Source organism: Rattus norvegicus, chromosome X, assembly GCF_021556685.1.
Source record: "Rattus norvegicus strain SHRSP/BbbUtx chromosome X, alternate assembly SHRSP_T2T, whole genome shotgun sequence".
NCBI lineage: Eukaryota > Metazoa > Chordata > Mammalia > Rodentia > Muridae > Rattus > Rattus norvegicus.
In genome coordinates this window covers 160,122,510-160,140,276 of record NC_141554.1, presented here as the reverse complement: position 1 = coordinate 160,140,276, position 17,767 = coordinate 160,122,510, and the positions used below count along the sequence as shown (strand labels likewise).

Here is a 17,767-nt window from a genome sequence, read left to right as displayed (position 1 = left end):
TGAAAGTTCAAGACCTGACTGGGATATAGAATGAATTCAAGACTATACTGAGTAATTTAGTGGGACTCTGTCTCAAGATAAAAAAGTAAAAGTAGGCTTGGGACACAGCTTAGCTATCATGATGCCCTGAGTTCAACCCCTAGTGCCAAAATGGCTTTGGGAAGTGCTAATAGACCCTAAGAAGGTTCTAGAAGAGACTATATGATATTTTCCTAGCTAGATGTCTTATTGTTTAGTCAATGACTTTATTCTTTTGACTCTCTTGCAGCTACATATGACCATGTGACCATACTCTGGCCAATGGGATATAAATAGAGGTGACAGGAACAACTTCCAGGTTCAAGTTGAAGCGTGAAAGAGAAGTGACATATTCTCCTCTGATCTTCTTTATCCTGCTTGCTGAAATGCTGGTGTGAGGATCAGGTGGTAATGGTTTTCTTGTGTCATTTTGCATATGGATCTACATGTATCATATAGGAGCCCAGATACCTATATACAAAGAAGTCATCATACCAGCTACAGGTTGTACAACTAGACTTCTATGTGAGCCAGAAATGAACTTATTTGCTGACAGAGCTGTTATTATTCCCAATTCCACTAAAAAGGATAGCTCCATAAGCTGAAGCGACTGAAGATTCAGAGGGACAAACTCAAACCTCCCCCTTTCACTATGTGCCCAATTTAGGCATGGGGTGTTAGGAGGCTTCCCAATCTTTCCAGGAATTTCTAAATAGCATTATGGTTCCCTGTATGCAACCACCTTTAACCTAACTCCTTCTCATCTGTATTATTTGTCAATGTCATGAGTGCTCTTGTCAAAGCAGAAGGGAGAAGGCAGAACTATAAGAAAGCGATGCAAGGTCAGTTCTGTCACATGCAAGCCAAGCCAAGCAAAGGGACTGTGCTGAGTATTGTGCACCAAAGCATTGTGGGAATGATTATTATTGTTCTGCACAATGAAGCTCTATGTCAAGGGATGAGGATACCTACTGTGGAGTACAGGCATCTAAGGTATAGAGATTGAGGAACTTACTCAAAGTCATATCACCAGCAAGGAGTAGAAGCACATGCAAACTTGTCTTCAGAGAATTCTGTATGGCTCCTTTGCTAAGTGACTGCCTAACACATCCAAGAAAGCAATGGACACCTGATTAGAACCAATTCAAATAGTTAATAAAGTGACTGGGTAGGCTGCGTCCTTCTATAGATCAAGCACTGGCTGCAGAGTCATTCAGCCTCCCTGGAAACAGGACTTCATCTTTTCTTGCTGTGTTAGTATTCACTCAGTACAAGTCTTCAGGGTGCTTGATCCATTTCTCTGGAGGCCAGGGAAAGAAAAACAGGGCAGGGCAAGGACTTTGTTCAGTCTGTCAGTTCTGCCTCATGTGTCTTTCCCAAACCTTCCACCTCTATCTATTCTGAAGCTGATATCAGCCAGGCCCCAGAGTTCAAAGAGCAGGACCAGGCTTCACTGCTGAGGTCAGAACATTTTGTTTGACCAGGATGGGACTGATGTGCCTCTCAGGATGTTTTCCCATTTTAGGGGCCATCCCTAGGCCTACTTGGATCCCACATCACTCTGGGGTCCTGGAATGTTTTTGTGGGATGAGTCAACATGCCCACACAAGTGGTTCTTACACTGCTGAATGACTCTGGGTCACAAAGGGAACTTGAAAACTCCTCTCTGGAAAGGACCATGCAGTATGATTACTGGGGTCATGACTCTCCATGGAGAAAGGGGACAGTCATTTGTTTTCTGCCAGAGAAGGCAGAAGCTGAAAAAGGAGAGAGCTGGGGAGCAGGAGCTGGAGAAGCCGATAGGCAGGAAGCATAATGACACTAATTATCCAATTACAGCGAGCTGTGCGGGCAGAAAGCTGCAATGCAGCAGGAGCCAAGCCAGCCCTGCGCCCCGCCCCCGCACGCGTCCTGCACATGCTGGCCCCCACTTCCCTCCTGCCCTAAAGCACAGACAGCTGGGACACCCTGTAGTCTCTTGAGAGGCAAGGAGACACAAATCCACCATAGCTAGCCTTTGTGAAAGCCTCCTGTGAAAGCCTCCTGTGAAAGCACAGGAGGCAGCAGGTTCTAGTCCTCCAGCTCTTTAGAGCCAGAAAACTCCCTGCTGGAAGGAGGGACACCCAAATCTCCTAGCTCTGCTGTCTACTGAGGTACCAGTCCAATCTCAGAGTCAGCCTAGCAACCGGAAATAGCCAAGACCTAAACAGGTAATTAAAGAAATTATAGACAGCTGGAATCCATTGGCACTACAGGCTAGGTTGAGTCCTTTCAGCTAGGACAAGCTGGGACTAGATAAGAAGACTACCAGGACATGAATGTGTCCTCTTGGGGAAACAGGCCCTATGTGTAGGGGCTTTGTTTCTGGAAGCAGGTTGAAATCCTTGGGCCACCAGGCAGAGGTCAGGGTAGGAGGGATTCACTGGCATCAAGGTCAGGAGCTGAACGTATGGGAGTCCCAAATGCTCATAAAGTAGCCTATTTGGGCCCCTTCTGTGATTTAACTTACTCACCCAGAGGACCAATCCCATGTAGAAAAAGAGCTATAAAAAATGGGCTTGTCAGTGAGTGGAAGTCTGAGGCTACATGGGTCTCAAAGCTACCTTTCTTCCCTTTGAAAAATCCTTGACCATGATATTCTTAGCAGAGGAGAGGGCAAGAATGATGGGGATAGAGACATATTAGATATGGGAATCAACTCTTGCTGCTACCTCTGTGACCCAGAAGCAACGACTCAGCACTTTTAGGTCTAGGCATCGCTCTCCTAGGTTGACCAAAACTGCTGCCTGTTGTCAAATGCAGTAACAGAGGAAGTAAAGGCCAGTGACCCATGGTAGTCCCAAGAAAGGATGCCTTAGAAGCTAGAGCCCAGGGAGGGTCATCTGAAAGGCTGCCAGATACAATCCCAGCAGCCTCACAAATCCCAACCAGCTGTGATGGCAAAACCTGAAGGTCACCCAGGGCCTGGATGCCACCAGGATGTCATGGATTGAGCTTTGTACCTCAAAGATTCTGCAGTGTCCATTGGGTAGCCACGAACACTAAGTCAGGGGTCCAAGTATGTCCCCTCAGGAGGCTGCAGAGCCTACCATGGGCTCAGTCCGGGCCCTCCTCTAGGTTTCCCCACTTGTTCCATAGATGCTCATAGATACCTCATGAGGCTGAGAACTGGGAGAGGCACTGATGGGTAGTGTAGTTGCAAAAAGCTTCTCCTTGGGAGATAGGCATGTAGAATTTTTTTCCACTCATCCCCTAAGGTGATTCTAACGATATGGTTCTGTTCCTCCTCTATGGAAGGGTAGCAGAGACACAGCCTGCAGCCAAAGAGTTCTTTCTTCTCTGGACTCAGGTACATGCCCAGACAGCCCAATGGACCTCCCAGGGGCCATTGGATCAGTCCAAGGATCCCAGGAAGCTAATCCCCACCACCAGGCCTGGCCCTCTCTCCTCCCTGGACCCAAAGAATAAACTGTAGTGGTTATTCTTGCTCGGTTCCCCAGGATAGGGCCTTTTCCAAACAAAGGTCCAGCCACTGTTCATTGGGCTTGGGAGCCAATGAGTCACGGGCCACAAGGGAGACTACATTGTGTGGGAGAGGTGCTGAGAACAGAGTCTGTCCCTTCCATGTACCATACATACCTCCTTCCCTCATTTTCCACACTAGGTTCCCATTCCCACTGGCAGCCTCCCTCCTGGTACTCCCTAGGAATCTCAAACCCTGGACCAGTTATTCCTGGACCACAGTCATTCGTTCCAGACCCATGGCTCTAAGCCAAGGTAGTCCCATAGTCTACTGGGAGAAGTGGAGATGAAGCCCATGGGGAGAGGAAAAGACCCTTTTGGCAGAAGAGGCAGTCAGTTGAGGTCTGAGATGTGATATAGAACCCTAGGTCTGCCCTGGAAACAGAGCTGTGCTCTGCTATTACCAAATGGTTTCAGTAGAGATGGCCTAATGTGGATCAAGAATCCCTCCTCGCTCTGTTATGCCCCACACCACCATCATGGCCTTGGCCATTCATCCATGTAAACTTTAGTTTAGCAACGTCAACATATTTTTATAACCTGGTTCTGGTTTGTGGCAAAATACCAGTGTGAAAGGAATTCCGAGTTCTGGGACAGTCTAGGGAATAAAAAAGTTCCCAAATGAGTTCAGAAAGGGAAAATGGGATGGCTCATTCTCAAACATGTTCATTCAGAGAAAGAGGCTAGTGGTTACCATTCAAGGTGGGCATCAGTTGAAATGGAATGGCCACAGAGTCTTCCTCATCTCTCCTCTTCCTTGATTCCCTCCTTGCTTTTCTGTTATTTAGTCAGGAAGCTCTATTTGTGCTTTTGTTGTCCAGGAACTCCAATGAAGCCATAGAATATGTCAATGGGGTTTGTTTTGGGGGTAAGATGAGAGATTCAATACAAACTCTTTAAGGAACAAATAACTTGATAAAGGAAATGGGGAGTGGTGGCTAGCAACCTGACTGAGAGCACACATTGCTTTCTTACCTCATATTCCTGAAATTAACTTCTTTTGCATGAAATGAGGTTTAGTAATGACAGCTCAAGGGCCAAATCCAGCAAAATATGCTTTTGAATAAAGTTTTATTAGCACATTGTCATACCTGTTCATTTTCATATGGTCTGTGTCTGTTTGTGTTTCCCATAAAGAGTGTGGCAGGTGTGATAGAGAACATGTATTCTGCACACTAGAATATATTTACTATCTGACAGTTTACGAAAGTGACTCCTGGATTAGAGACTTTAACATTTTGCTGGGTATGGGGTCACATACTTGTAATTCCAGCTATTGGAGAGGCTGAGGTCAAAAGGACTGTAAGTTCAAGAGAACTGTAAGTTCAAGGCCAGTCTGGGCAATAAATTTAAAACTCTAAATCAAAATGGATAGGGAGGCATGGGGGTGTGGCTCAGTGGGGACATGCCCAAGGCCCTGGCATCAATCCCTAGTACAGAAATAAAATGTTTTAATTATCTTGAACGTAACTACAAATGAGGAGTGGGGTGAATAAACCTAGAATTGATAGCTCTTAGAATTTTGTAAAGAAATCATGTAATGGGACTGGAGAGATGGCTCAGTGGTTAAAATCACTGGATGCTCTTTGCTGCTCTTACAGAGGACCTGGGTCTAGTTACCAGCACTCATATGGAACCTTAACAACCATTTGGGACTCAAATTCCAGGGGATTTGACACCCTCTCCTGGCTTCCTGTGGCACCAGGCACAGACATACAGGCAAAACACATACACATAAAATTTTAAAATGTTAAATAAAAGAAGAGATTCTATAACCCTAGATTCCATGTGAGGCATCAGAAAAGTGTTCATCTTATGAGTGGTCAAAAATCGAGACAAAGAACCAAGAGGTTATAATGTTTTGCCATAAATATATCATACTATTATTTCCCTTATATGAATTAATTCTCTTAAGTAAAACATATAAAAAATTGAAAACCCCAATAAATAAAAGTTAAGACCAGGTAATTTACTAAAACCAAAATAGATCCAATTTAGAAACATGTAGAAAATGTTCACCTTTAATGGCAATTAGCTGAAGATAAAGAAGAGTAGGTGTTATCTGACCTAGATACTTATGGAATACCTAAAGCTGGCAAGGTTATAGAGAGTGAGCCCTTCTGGCACATTCAGAAGCCCTTCTGGAGAGCTACTTGGCAGGCTGCACTGTTGTCTGGGTCCTCTCCTCAGGACAGGGTGAATGTTCTGCCCCAAGATGCTCAGCAGAGTCTCATGCAAAAGAGGGAAACAAATCCTGCTGCCTAGAGTTCTAAAAATAGCCAAATAATTAAGTGAATTACAATCTCTTGAGAGAATACTATTCAACCATTAAAAATTGTAATTACTGCCCTGATACATCAGTGGGCCTGATAAATAATTGTCAGATGAATGAGTGATCATTTGCAGTTTCTTTGTGGCACAGTTCAAGTAGACATTTTTTTTGTGGTAAGTACTTTAACAAATTAAACTGTGTCCATTTTGGAAAAAAGTTAATTTAAGAAGGGATTATATTAATAAAGAAAATGCTTATGTGAAGTAAAAAATAGATCACACAATTGAGCCCGTGGGTTAATTACAGTAATGTGAAAAATAAATAGGTTATGTAGAGAAAAGAGAGCAGAAATAAGTCCAATAGAATGGAAAACTGGCTTGTACTTTGGTGATACAATAGGGTGGAGAGGAGCTACCTACATCATATTTTATTCTGTGTTTTTTTAATAGTACAAAAATAAAGATTGTGTCTGTGTAAAGCATTTATTTTTTTTTAATAAGAAGAACACAAATGTAAAAAAAAAACCAAAAACAAAACAGTTGGGCTGTGGTGGCCCATGCCTTTAATCCCAGAACACGGGAGGCAGAGGCAGGCAGGTCACTGAATTCAAGGCGAGTCTGGTCTACAGAGCAAATTATAGGACAGCCACAGGTACACAGAGAAATCCTGTCATGAAAAACAAACAAAACGATATGAGAAACCCTAGAGAATACCTTACTTATTTATACAGTGCTTCCTGGGCCTCTCAGCTATGGCCTCCCATTCTTAACATAGTACCCTTCTGCTCAGACTTGGTGGGCTTCATGCTCCTAAGTATGTAGGCACCTGAGCTGGCCCTTGGGAAGCATTGCTTTGGTACTAATGGACTTTCCAAGGCATGGATGGACTAACTTGGAGTGTCCATCTGCTTCCATTACTCCCTTTCAAGGAGTCGGGAGAGGGTGGCAGGGACTTTGAGTGGCATCTTGTTGAGGATGCTGGAACAAGTTTTCCAGTCCCATGTGGCTCCTGTGAAGTGGAGACTAAGTCTGAATTGCTTAGCCAGGCTGGGCAGGGTAGGGTCAAAGTTGGAGGCTGAGCCCTGAGAGATGCAGCCTGGCTTCACAGCCTCCAAGCTGCTGGATGCAGCCAGCTGGGTGCTTCAGTGGCAGCGGATTCTTTGATGAACACAGTGAAGTACATTTGCTATGTGAGGGTGGGAAGCACTTTAGCTTCCTCTCTGCTCTCATAGAACCAGACACAGGGCACAATGATTATGGAGCAGAATCCCCAAGGACTATCACACCAATAAGATGTGGCCCCTAGCATGGCTGGCCACATCTCAACAATGGAACACATTCATTCCTAGAGGCAAACCACTCAAACCCATCCTGAAATCTAGTGTTCTCAGCTGTTAAGCCCTCCAATCAGACTAGCTAATCAAAGAACATTTCCTCAAATGCTCATGAGTGCCCAGAACTCCCTGAGGGCTTCATTTCTGGCAGGTTTTCTCAGAGAACCTGAGCCTTTCTTTTGAAACTAGTGTCTGAATACCACAGGGAAGCACAGTACAGATGGCTTTAAGACCCATGTCAGATTTGCATCCACACTGAGATGGTACCACAAGACAGCAATGGGAACATTTATACCTCCTTAGCCAATAGGGAAGCTAGCAGCCAGTCCAAGGACTTGTAACACATTCAGTGCAAGCAAAGAAGGGAATTTATAATTTCATTTTAATTAAATTGCTACTTGTGGCTAATAGCTGGCATATCAGATAGTGTTAGTTTAGAAAGTGTCTCAAGACTGGGTTTCATGAAAGAACTCATTTCAAGGAATAGTTACCCATTTCCTGGGAGAACCAAAAACAGAAGGTTCTATATCCCTTTGAAAAAGGCACACTTCAGGCTGGAGAGATCGTTCAGTGCTTAAGGGCACCTATTGCTCTTGCATGGGGACCTGGTTTGGTTCTCAGCACCCACATGGTGGTTTGCAACCGCCTGTAACTGTAGGTCTTGGGAATGTGATGCTGCCCTCTGACTTCCATAGACTCCTGCATGCATATAGTGTGCACTCACACACACACACACACACACACACACACACACACACACACACAGAGGCATACACACTTGCACATAAAATAAGAAATAAATATTTAAAAAGAGAAGGGGAAATAGCAAACTTTGAGGTAAATGATATTATCCCCTTTTTGCACATCTTTGATTTGGGCACAAGTCGTTGGAAACCTTTTGTGCTTCAAGAGTCTGTCTGAACCATGTATCTCTGCTTCATTTTTGCCATCTACTCAGCCGTGTGACCTTGGACTTGTCCTCCCTCAACCCCGGCACAGTGTCAGATGCCCAAATTCCTCTACACCTGAGAACCTCCTTTTTTCTGCCCTGGTGATGTGTGCTTCATACCTTTCTCCTCAGGCTTCTTTCAGGCCTGCTGCCAGCACCGCCCACCCAACAGAAGGTGTCCTGGCAGGGGAGTGCTATCCAGCTGGGCACTGTTGGCCTGACTTACACTGGTCTAGTCATGGCAGGGAGGAGGGCAACAGTGAGAAGCTGGGAAATGACAGGGGACAATGAGGGACCATCTGTACATTGCAGGTCCCCATTTGCCATGGCCAGTCTGGGGTATAGCTAGGGCTCACTCTGGAGTCAGAAAGGGCACTGAGAGGCTTCAGGGGGACCTCAGTGCCACAGTCCAGGTCCCTGTCATTTATTTGCTTTTCTTTAGAGGTGCCCCTGGAGGTATCACATAGATAATTTACTGAAAGGGAATCATTCTCCATGTGCTTGGATGGCTAGAAATCACCTTTTATCCATTTCTCAGTGGGAACATAGGGTGAAGACATCAATATCTCAGCTCCTGAGCTGGGAAATGTTCCTAAGTATCTATCTATAGCTTTACCTGAGAAGGGTTCCCCAGACAGTCAGTTCAAACACTCAGTGCTCCCTTCTGTAAAGTTCAACACATACTTCTAGAGAAATCAGAAGAAACTTCTAGGGACACCATAACAGGTGCCTTTGTGACAGACCAGTCCTGGTTTTGTCATCCTCTGGCTTGTTGGCTTTGAGCAAGTTACCTAACTTCTCTGAGCCTCAGTCTGATATTTGTCAAATGTAGATAATAACAGCACCTGCTTTATCCAGCTATTATTTCAGTGAAGGGCAGGACAAGAGATGTCTGTGTAGCACTCAGAACACTATCTGAGTGGGCACTGTTGGTGACTCTCATTGTTAGTGTTATCATTGTTGACATTTGATGTGCTAGTAACCTAGGATGGAGATAGCAACTGTTACTGAATCACACAATCCACCAGCTTAAGATCAGAAGGGAGTACCAACTTTCACTGAGAGGTTGGGGGAGCAGGGCAAATGGCTGGAGAAGTTGGACATGGTTGCATTAGCTCTAAGTGTTCAGCCAAGGTCATCTCAGAGCAGCCATGTTCAGAGGGGCTCTGGCAGCTCATTATAACCTCCTTTGGCTGCCTCTCTGGCTGGCTGGGCCCAACTGGAATATAGAGTGTGCAGTGATCCACAGGCTGGCCTCTTCTGCTCACTGACTCGTTTGCCTTGCTCACTCGCTGGCTAGCTTTTCAGGTCTTCTGTTCTGAATGATTCAACCCAGCATCTCCAGCTAGGGATCTTGAAATGTCAGTGCAGGACCTGCAAGGTGCACCCTGCCCCCAGATTTGGATAACGAAAGGGACTCAGTCAAGGTCACAGAAACCATCAGGCATAGAGCTGGCACCACAGTCTGGAGCTCCTGTCATTAGAGACCAAGATGGGTTGTCTGCCACAGGCTACTTGTGCCCCTGGTTGCCCTCAGGGGCTCATGGTGGCATTCTCTCTGCTGAGGCTGGCACTCTTTCAAGCATGCTTCTAGCTTTGGGGGCTTCCTTCCCCAAGGACTGGCTCTTCTTCTGGCTCTGTGCAGAACCCCCTCCCACACCCACCCTGCTCCCATCTGCCTGCCTCACCTCCTCTGCACCAGAGCATGGCTGCCCTCCACTCAAACCACCTGGCAGGACTGGGATTGGACCAGGTAGAGCTGAGCAAGACTGCTTATGCCCTTGGTCCTCTCCTGCCTTGAGGCTAGTGGCAGTCAATCGATGCCCCAGGACCACAAGTGCCCAGTTCCTTCCGACTGACCAGCTGTCTGTTCTGGTGCAGACTTGAGGGGTCAGCTTCACCCTTAGCTCTTCTGCTAGGCCTAATCTAGGTCCCAGTAGAATTTGGCAGCCTCTTGAACCATTCCTCCAACTGCCCCTTTGCAAGCCAGGAAGCCTTAGTTTCCTTGTCTATGAAGGGTGGTAGCAGTGGGTATAAACATATCGGTTCTTGAATATGATTGATGGAAGGCTCCACCAGGGGGTTCCTTAGAATCATGTTTGGATGTAGGAGATGCTCAGGAAGGTGGATTCTATGATATAATTCATACAATACCCCGCATATTTCTATTGGCGCACCCAAAGCTATCTGCTCAAACAAAACAGAACAAACAAACAAACAAAAAACCAACGGGATCTCCATCCATGCCTTCAGTGTACTGCCAAGTCTCCTCACCTCCTGGGGCCTCAATGATCCTGTCTGATAAATGGGGACAGAGATCAAGGTTTTGCATCTTGTTAGTGAGTCTGCAGATTCAGCAGAATCAAGGTCATGCACGGATGTGCCACACAGAAACTAAGTGCCCACCCTGTCAGGCTTCTTCCAGGCACCAGGGAAGTCCATGCAGGTTAAAAACCAAACCCTTGCTTTAATTGGTCAATAATCAGGATGGAGCAAGGGCAAAGATCCAGAACCCAGAGCTATGGGCGAGGGCGGCAGGTGGCATGTGCCAGGCTGGTGCCAAACTCCTTGTAGAGAGCTAGGGGGGACGGGTGGGGACTTGATCTTGTAGCATGCCAGGACCCACTTTAGGCCAGAAACCCAAGGCCCCATCTGTGAAAGAAGTAGTAGCCTCACTCAGGCTTTGTCCTTGGAGGGGCAAACATTTAGTGAGGAGGGGGAGATCCTGGCTCTGCCTATGTTGCAGCAGAAGAGTGACAGAGGGGTACTTGCATATTTCCCTATCCTTCCTGGGCCCCTGGTCAGAGCTCCCAGTCTATGAGTCCTTGCCTATTTGTCCTGCCCAGGTGAGGCATCAGGACCCTGACCCCTGACCCTGCCTTCTGCCCCTCCTCCGTTGGCTGAGTCACCAAGCCTCATAGTGGCTCACAGAACGCTAGGGAGACCAAGTTATAGAGAGGAGTGGGTCTTCCTGGGCTCCAGAGATACCGCCAGTGGTTCCACATCCTAGAATAGCAGAGCTGAAGCCTTCAAACCCAAGAATATTGAGGCTTCCCACCACTGAAACCCTCTGGCCAAGGTCACACAGGTGAAGAGGAGAGGGCAGCTGTTGGCAGAGATGAAGGACTTGTTCAAGTGTGGCTCTGCCACTTGCCAGTGGCACTGTCCATGTCAGCGTCAGGGTCGGCTGGGTAGCTATGTGGGCGTGCAGGGGACAGTGTAGGAACATGTGAGGAGGAGGAGGATACAGTGCGAGGAGGCGGGGGAGGGGGTACCTCGAAGCCCTGGGAAGGTGTGTGCGCAGAGGTTAGACTCTCAGCCCAGGCCTGGCGCCCCTGGCATGCCTGCCAGGAGCCCCAGCCCGCAGCCTGCAACCCGCAGCCCGCAGCCCCCAGCGGCCTTGTTCCCTAGACACAGATGCGCGTGCGCGCGGGATGCGGGGTGCACGGTGCGGGTGAGGGTACAGTGCGGGTGCGGGGCGCTACCCGCCAGTTCTGAGGCCCCAGGGTGACGCGCACCCATAGTGCTGCAAGGACATACAGGCCAGGCCTGTAGGGAGCAGGTGCCTTGGGCGGGATCCTGCGTACCCCCCACCTGCCGCCGCGCCACCTGCTGGGCCGCTCTCTCGCCCCCCCCCCCGCCTGCTCGCGCGCCCACCCCTTCCGCGCCCGCCTGTGCGCCCAGGGCACCACTTACCCCGGCATGGGCACAGCCGCCACCGCGGCCTCTGCTGTAGCTTTCGCTGTTGCTGCAGGAGAGCTCCCTGCGAGCAACGATCCGCTCCAAGGACGGAAAGGCCCGGGCACTGGGCGGCCTGGCCAGCAGTGCGGAGCAGGACCCTCCGCGGCAGGCGAGGGCTGTGGCCGAGTGCTCCCCACGCTCCGCACCGGCGGCGGCGGGCGACGCTGCGCGCTCGACTCCAGCCGCAGCTCTGAGCGCGGAGGGAGGGAGGAAGGGGTGGGGGAGGGAGGGAGCTGGTGGTGGTGGTGGTGGTGGTGGTGGTGGTGGTGGTGGTGGTGGTGGTGGTGGTGGTGGTGGTGGTGGTGGTGGTGATGGTGGTGGTGGTGGTGGTGGTGGTGGAGGAGGAGGGAGAAGAGGGAGGAGGAGGTGGTGGTGGTGGTGGTGGTGGTGGTGGTGGAGGAGGAGGAGGAGGAGGAGGAGGAGGAGGAGGAGGAGGAGGAGGAGGAGGAGGAGGAGCAGCAGCAGCGAATAGAGGGGCAGTGCACTGGCAAACAGGCTCTGGGGACAAGGTGCTCCTGAGCCTTGCGCCCGGTGTGCGCCCTTCTGTCCCCAGGATGCAAGAGAATGCCAGCACTTCCTAGCCTGGCATGGCCCTCCAAGGACACTGGCAGAGTAGTGGTGGGCGTGGTTGGAAAGTGGGGGCTGAGAAGCTGGTGCAGAGAGAAAGCCCCCGCCCCGGAAAGTGACTGGGGCAGCAGGTTGCCATATTTCTAAAGACCCTCTCTACCCTTGGGGATTGGAGCTGATTTGTAGCATGGGGTCTCTGGGCTTTTGGTGGGTTCTGTGGCTGGTAGTTATCTGAAATTGCCTGGTAAGCACTGGGAGTGCAGGCATCCAAATACATTTCCCCAGAGGGAAGCTGGAGTTTATAACAGATTTTCACTCTCTGATCCCTAAAGGTTATCAAGTGAACATTTTTTTCAGGACAAAGTGGGCAATGCTACTCAAAAGTGGACATCCAGAGACAGGTACAGGGGATACCCTAGAGCAGACACTGACATGTACCTACCAGCCTGCATGCGTGAGCAGCCACTGTGTGTGCCCTTGGACCACCAGAGGGGAGCTGCACGGGCCACTGTACTTTTCCCAGCTTCTGGAACAGCAGAAGCTCTGACCCCAGATCCTACCTTGCTTTGGGTCTGCGAATAGAAGTAGGGGCTGAACCTCTGAGAAGGCTATGGGCCAAACCTATGAAGGGTCACTTCACCAGCTAGAGCTACTGGAGAGAGGGGATGGAGAAACCTGAACACACAGGGCACCAAGGGAACCTATGCACCTGGCTCAGTGGGGTGATGTGGATACCATGGTGTCTACTGAAAAGAAGTGTCTGGCAGACAGTGACTGCTCAGATAGTTGGGATAGGGGATATGGAGACACCATTAACTGGGGATGACATAATATGGCCCTGGGGTTCAGAGAAGGCATTTTTTTGAGGAACTGCTGCTATGTAAGACATCTATCTAAAGCACAAGATGGCACTGCCATGGTCTCAGCCAGGGCCAGAGGTCACATTCCTATAGCCAGTCCCTCTCCCCAGAAGCAGCTAGTTCTGTGGAAAGGCCAGTGAGATCTGGGGTCCTAGAGATCCAGGGGTGATACCAGCACTTCTCAGCACAGGCAGAGTGCTTACACACTCATACACACACACTCATAAGCCACCCATACTAACCCAACATGAACACTCACACATTCACACCACTTCACACTCAGTCAATATGAGCACTCATTCACACCCACCCCATACTCACCATGCATATTGACACGCTCACCTGCACTCAGCCAATGTTCATTTATGTGCTCACCTACACACTCCCCAACATCTATACTCATTCATTCACACATATACTCACCAAAATGCACTCGTGTGCTTACTTACCCCAACTCACACTCACCGGACATACACTTACTGACATTCAGCCATGCCCTAGCTCACCCAACATGCATGTTCATGTACTTGCCCCTACCCCACACTCATCCAACATATACACTCACTCCCTCACACCTACCCACAGTTCTTATTCAACATACACACTCATTCATGCTCATCCATAGTTACCAACATGTACACTCACACACTCATCCCATCCCACACTCATCTGACATGTACATTCAAGTGCTCATCCACACCCAATTACCCAATATGCATATTTATAAGCTCACAGCACCGCACATTCATCCAATACACATCCTCACATGTTCACCTATATATCCTTATGCTCACCCAACACACACACATGTTCACTCACAACTCCACACACTCATTAAGCACCACTCACATGTTCACCCATACCTACAATCACACATTCATGTATCACACAGAGTCACATGCTCATGTACACTCACAGAAGGTCACTTACACATATTTTCTTACATTCAAATAAGCTGGCCTGCATACATTCACCCACACACTTATGATTTGCAAAGTTGTATAATGTCACACACACAGAGAGTCCCCCCATCACACACAAGTATTCATCCACACATGAGCACTTGGACATTTACTTTCCACACCCATGCTTACTCACTGTCCCTCACACTCCTGTCCATATATGTGTACTCTCACATGACACCGCCCCCCCCATATACCCTTTCTTTCTGTTCCAACAGAAGTGGCTTTCCCTGGGTACTGGCTATCCTCCAGGTGAGAGCACCACAACCCCCCAGCACAGTGTCGTTTGCTGTAGGTCTGCTAGAGGCTCCATGCTTGAAATTAGCATCTGGTTCTTCAGAGACTGGGTACACTTTCAGAGCCCCATGGTACACTCCATGACTTCTACTGCCTAGAATCAGGAATTAAAATTGGAACCAGCCCAACTTATCAGACTAGGTCCCCTTCATGGCTTGAAGGCCCTGGCTCCAGAATAAGAAAAGGGAGTAACAGGTTCCTGGTTGCTTTTGCTAGAATGTTTTTCCTTACACCAAGGCCTGTCCCAGTTTCCTAAACTGGGAATCTTTAAGGAGCCAGATCCAGAGATGCCCATGATGGGAACAGCCACTAGGCTGATTCTCTGCTCCCTTCCTGTCCCCTTTCCTCTTTTTCTCTTGGTCCTACCCTTAAGCACACTGTCTGGACCAGCTACTGCAGGATCGAGTCTTGGTCCTTTCCTATGTTGTTCATCACTACTCTTGGGCAATGTCAAAAAAGAGTCACCTTAGCCTAAGAAACTTGTAGGAAGCAGCCAGCTGGCCACTCTCCAGCTGGCCATTATATGCCCAGCCCCTCTCGTTTTCCTGAGTCTTCAGTTCACTCTCTGTCACTACCACCAGGCACCCCCTCTCTGTGGACATTCTGGCTGACCACCTTGCTTCCATTGGCCTCTAGGTTATGCTCCTTGCCTGTTCAATTTCCCTTCTACCACTTAGTGTGGTTGTTAAAGCCTCCTCTGGGGTGGCAGTTTGTTGGTGGGGCCCAGATTCCTGCTCCCTGTGGTGGACCCTGTTTTATCCCCACTTTTATCTCTAATCTTTCACAGTTACCCCTGCCCCCAGGCTTCAAGGTCAATATCTACCCAAAAGTCTAGAGCAGGTTGACAGCAACCCAAGGAACTATCCTGGTTGATTCTCACAGCTGGAACAGGCTTTATTTGAAAACAGGGTTTTTGCAGATGTAACATGTAAATGGAGGATGGTGAGCTGAGCAGATGATCTCTGGTGTTTCATGCAGACCCTATGTGCAATGAGAGTGCCCTTCTAAGACAGAGGCAGAGAGAAATTTTCCATGCACATAGAGCCAGAGATCATGAATAACACAGGCTCAGTGAAGTAGACACCAAACAAGAAGCAGCAGGGGTCACCAGGAGCTACAAGAGGTAATATATGTCTTCCTAGATCTCATGAAGAAGTACCTCCCTGTCACAATAACTACTGAACAACAGAAGAAAAAATACAGTTTTCTTTTAGCCATCTGTGATTATTTGTCAAAGAGGTCCCAGGATAACCATATAAACCTCAACTTAGTCACCAAGGAGAGTCACCTTTCAACTGATTGTCAACTGCATACCTACAACCTACTGAAGCCTGCTTCGCTTCAGTAGATTCCATACTTAGAACTTCTGGAAAACCATAAACCGTGGTCAGCTATGTTTTGGTGTGTCTGTGTGTTGCATACCCTCTTCCCTAGTCACCTCTTGTGCAGTGGGCACTGGCAACTTTCAGCACCAGGCTACCTTGGATTCTTTGGGTTCCCAAGGTACGTGTGTCCTCAGAAACCAAGGGGAACAAAGGTTCAACTCCATTATGTTCAAATAGAATCTTTACCTCTTGGTCTCTGTTTTCCTGAGAGAGCCCAGAGTGCATAGAAGAGCCAGGGGCCCATGGGGAGAGCCTGGAGTCCACGCTCTCAGAGCAGCCCTGCTGCTCCTATTCCCAGGCCTTTTCCTTCCTTCCCTCAGTCTCTCAAGGAGGGATTTTCTCCCCCCAGGGCCCCTGTTCCCATCTAGGCCCTGGTCTAGCATACCTGGCCAATTGCCCCTTCTACAAGATCTGACTTGTTTAAACCTAAGCAGTTGATTTGGCTTAGGCTCCAGCTGAGACCCAGTGAATGCAGAAGGCAGCTGACCTGTAGTAAGTGCTCAGAAAAATCCCTTTTCCAAGCCCCATGCCTCTCAGAGGTAAGTCCTTGGCAGCTACCCTGTTTATAAAACAGTTGTTTCCAATGACACATCACTATGCATCTGTGCATGTACTTCTATGCACTCATATTCATGTATACATATGTGTCAATGTTGTGTCATAAGTGTGTGCTTTCATAAGTTCCTATGCACATTATGTATATAAGCTTCTGTCTTCACGCACAGGCTTGTATGTGCCTATAACCTTATGTATATATATTTGTGTGTGTTAATTTGTGTTTGTATGCATATGTGTTGCTCTTTGTGCTTGTGGGCTCATATATGTTTGCACATATTCATGCATGTTCATGCCCAAACTTGTGTGTGTATCTGTGTATTTTTGTCTCAGTGTGTTCATGTGTTCACATGTGAATGTTCACCAGTCTAATGGCTGCCTGGCTGGCCTCTGCTTTGAGCCCCATATGAACATTCCCACTGTCTGTGGGAGTGCTAGTGCTCACAGCTCTTTCCCCCTTACCACAGCTTATTTCCTGCTCAGCACATCAGGCTGCTTTGGTGCCATGACCCTGCACTGTACTCTTCCTTTCATTCCTCATTCAGTCTATCCCAAAGTCCAGGTACAAGCAAATGTTGGACTGGAACTTGTCCTCTGTGCTGTACAGAATCACCACCATGGGGCTTTCTATGGCCAAAGTCAGTGCCCAGGATATAACCCTATCTTTCGACCCAATGAAAATGACAGTAGGTGACTACTGTCACTACTACTTTTAATGTAACTGTGGGCTTTTTAGAGAGCAAGTCTCATGTAACTAAGGTCATTCTTGAACCCCTGATTCTCTTGCCTCTACCTCCCAAGTGCTAGGATTAGAATGTGCAACTCCACTCCTGGTTTCACTGTTATTTTTTTGAGTTCATCATTCTTAATAATTTGAAATGTACTCAATAGTAAAGTGAGACTGAAGAATTTAAATATATGTGAAGATTTATTTATTTATATGCATATGTGTGAGTGCCCAGGCATGCAAACCTGGTGTCCACACAAGAAGGTATTTAGTGCCTAGAAGAGGAGATTTGGATCCCTTGGTTGTGAGCTGCTCAATGTGGGTGCTGAAAACCACACTTGGACCCTCTGCAAGAGCAGCAAATGTTCATAATTGCTGAGCCACCTCTCCAGTCACAAGGCAGAGGAATTTATCCCTGTAGCCAAGACCAAATGCTCTGAAGATGGAGTCCACCTTTAACTATGACCTACCAGTCTCATGGGCTCCTGCCTGGGGCTTTACAGCTTTTGGTCTAGATAGTGTGGGACTGTCTGTGGAATAGTTTCTCTGAATTTGACACCTATTTACCATGTCCCCTTA

At 48.0% G+C, this 17,767-nt stretch overlaps 1 protein-coding gene across 3 annotated transcripts in view; it reads right to left on the bottom strand.

The window, feature by feature from the left end:
- Positions 1–12,077, bottom strand: part of Atp2b3 (ATPase plasma membrane Ca2+ transporting 3) — a 70,647-nt gene extending 58,570 nt beyond the window's left edge. For all 3 annotated transcript variants that reach the window (NM_001431573.1, NM_001431572.1, NM_133288.3), the window contains exon 1: positions 11,791–12,077. The gene's annotated coding sequence lies outside the window, so the exon portion shown is untranslated. The remainder of the gene's footprint in view (positions 1–11,790) is intronic.
- Between the last annotated feature and the right edge of the window lie 5,690 nt (positions 12,078–17,767).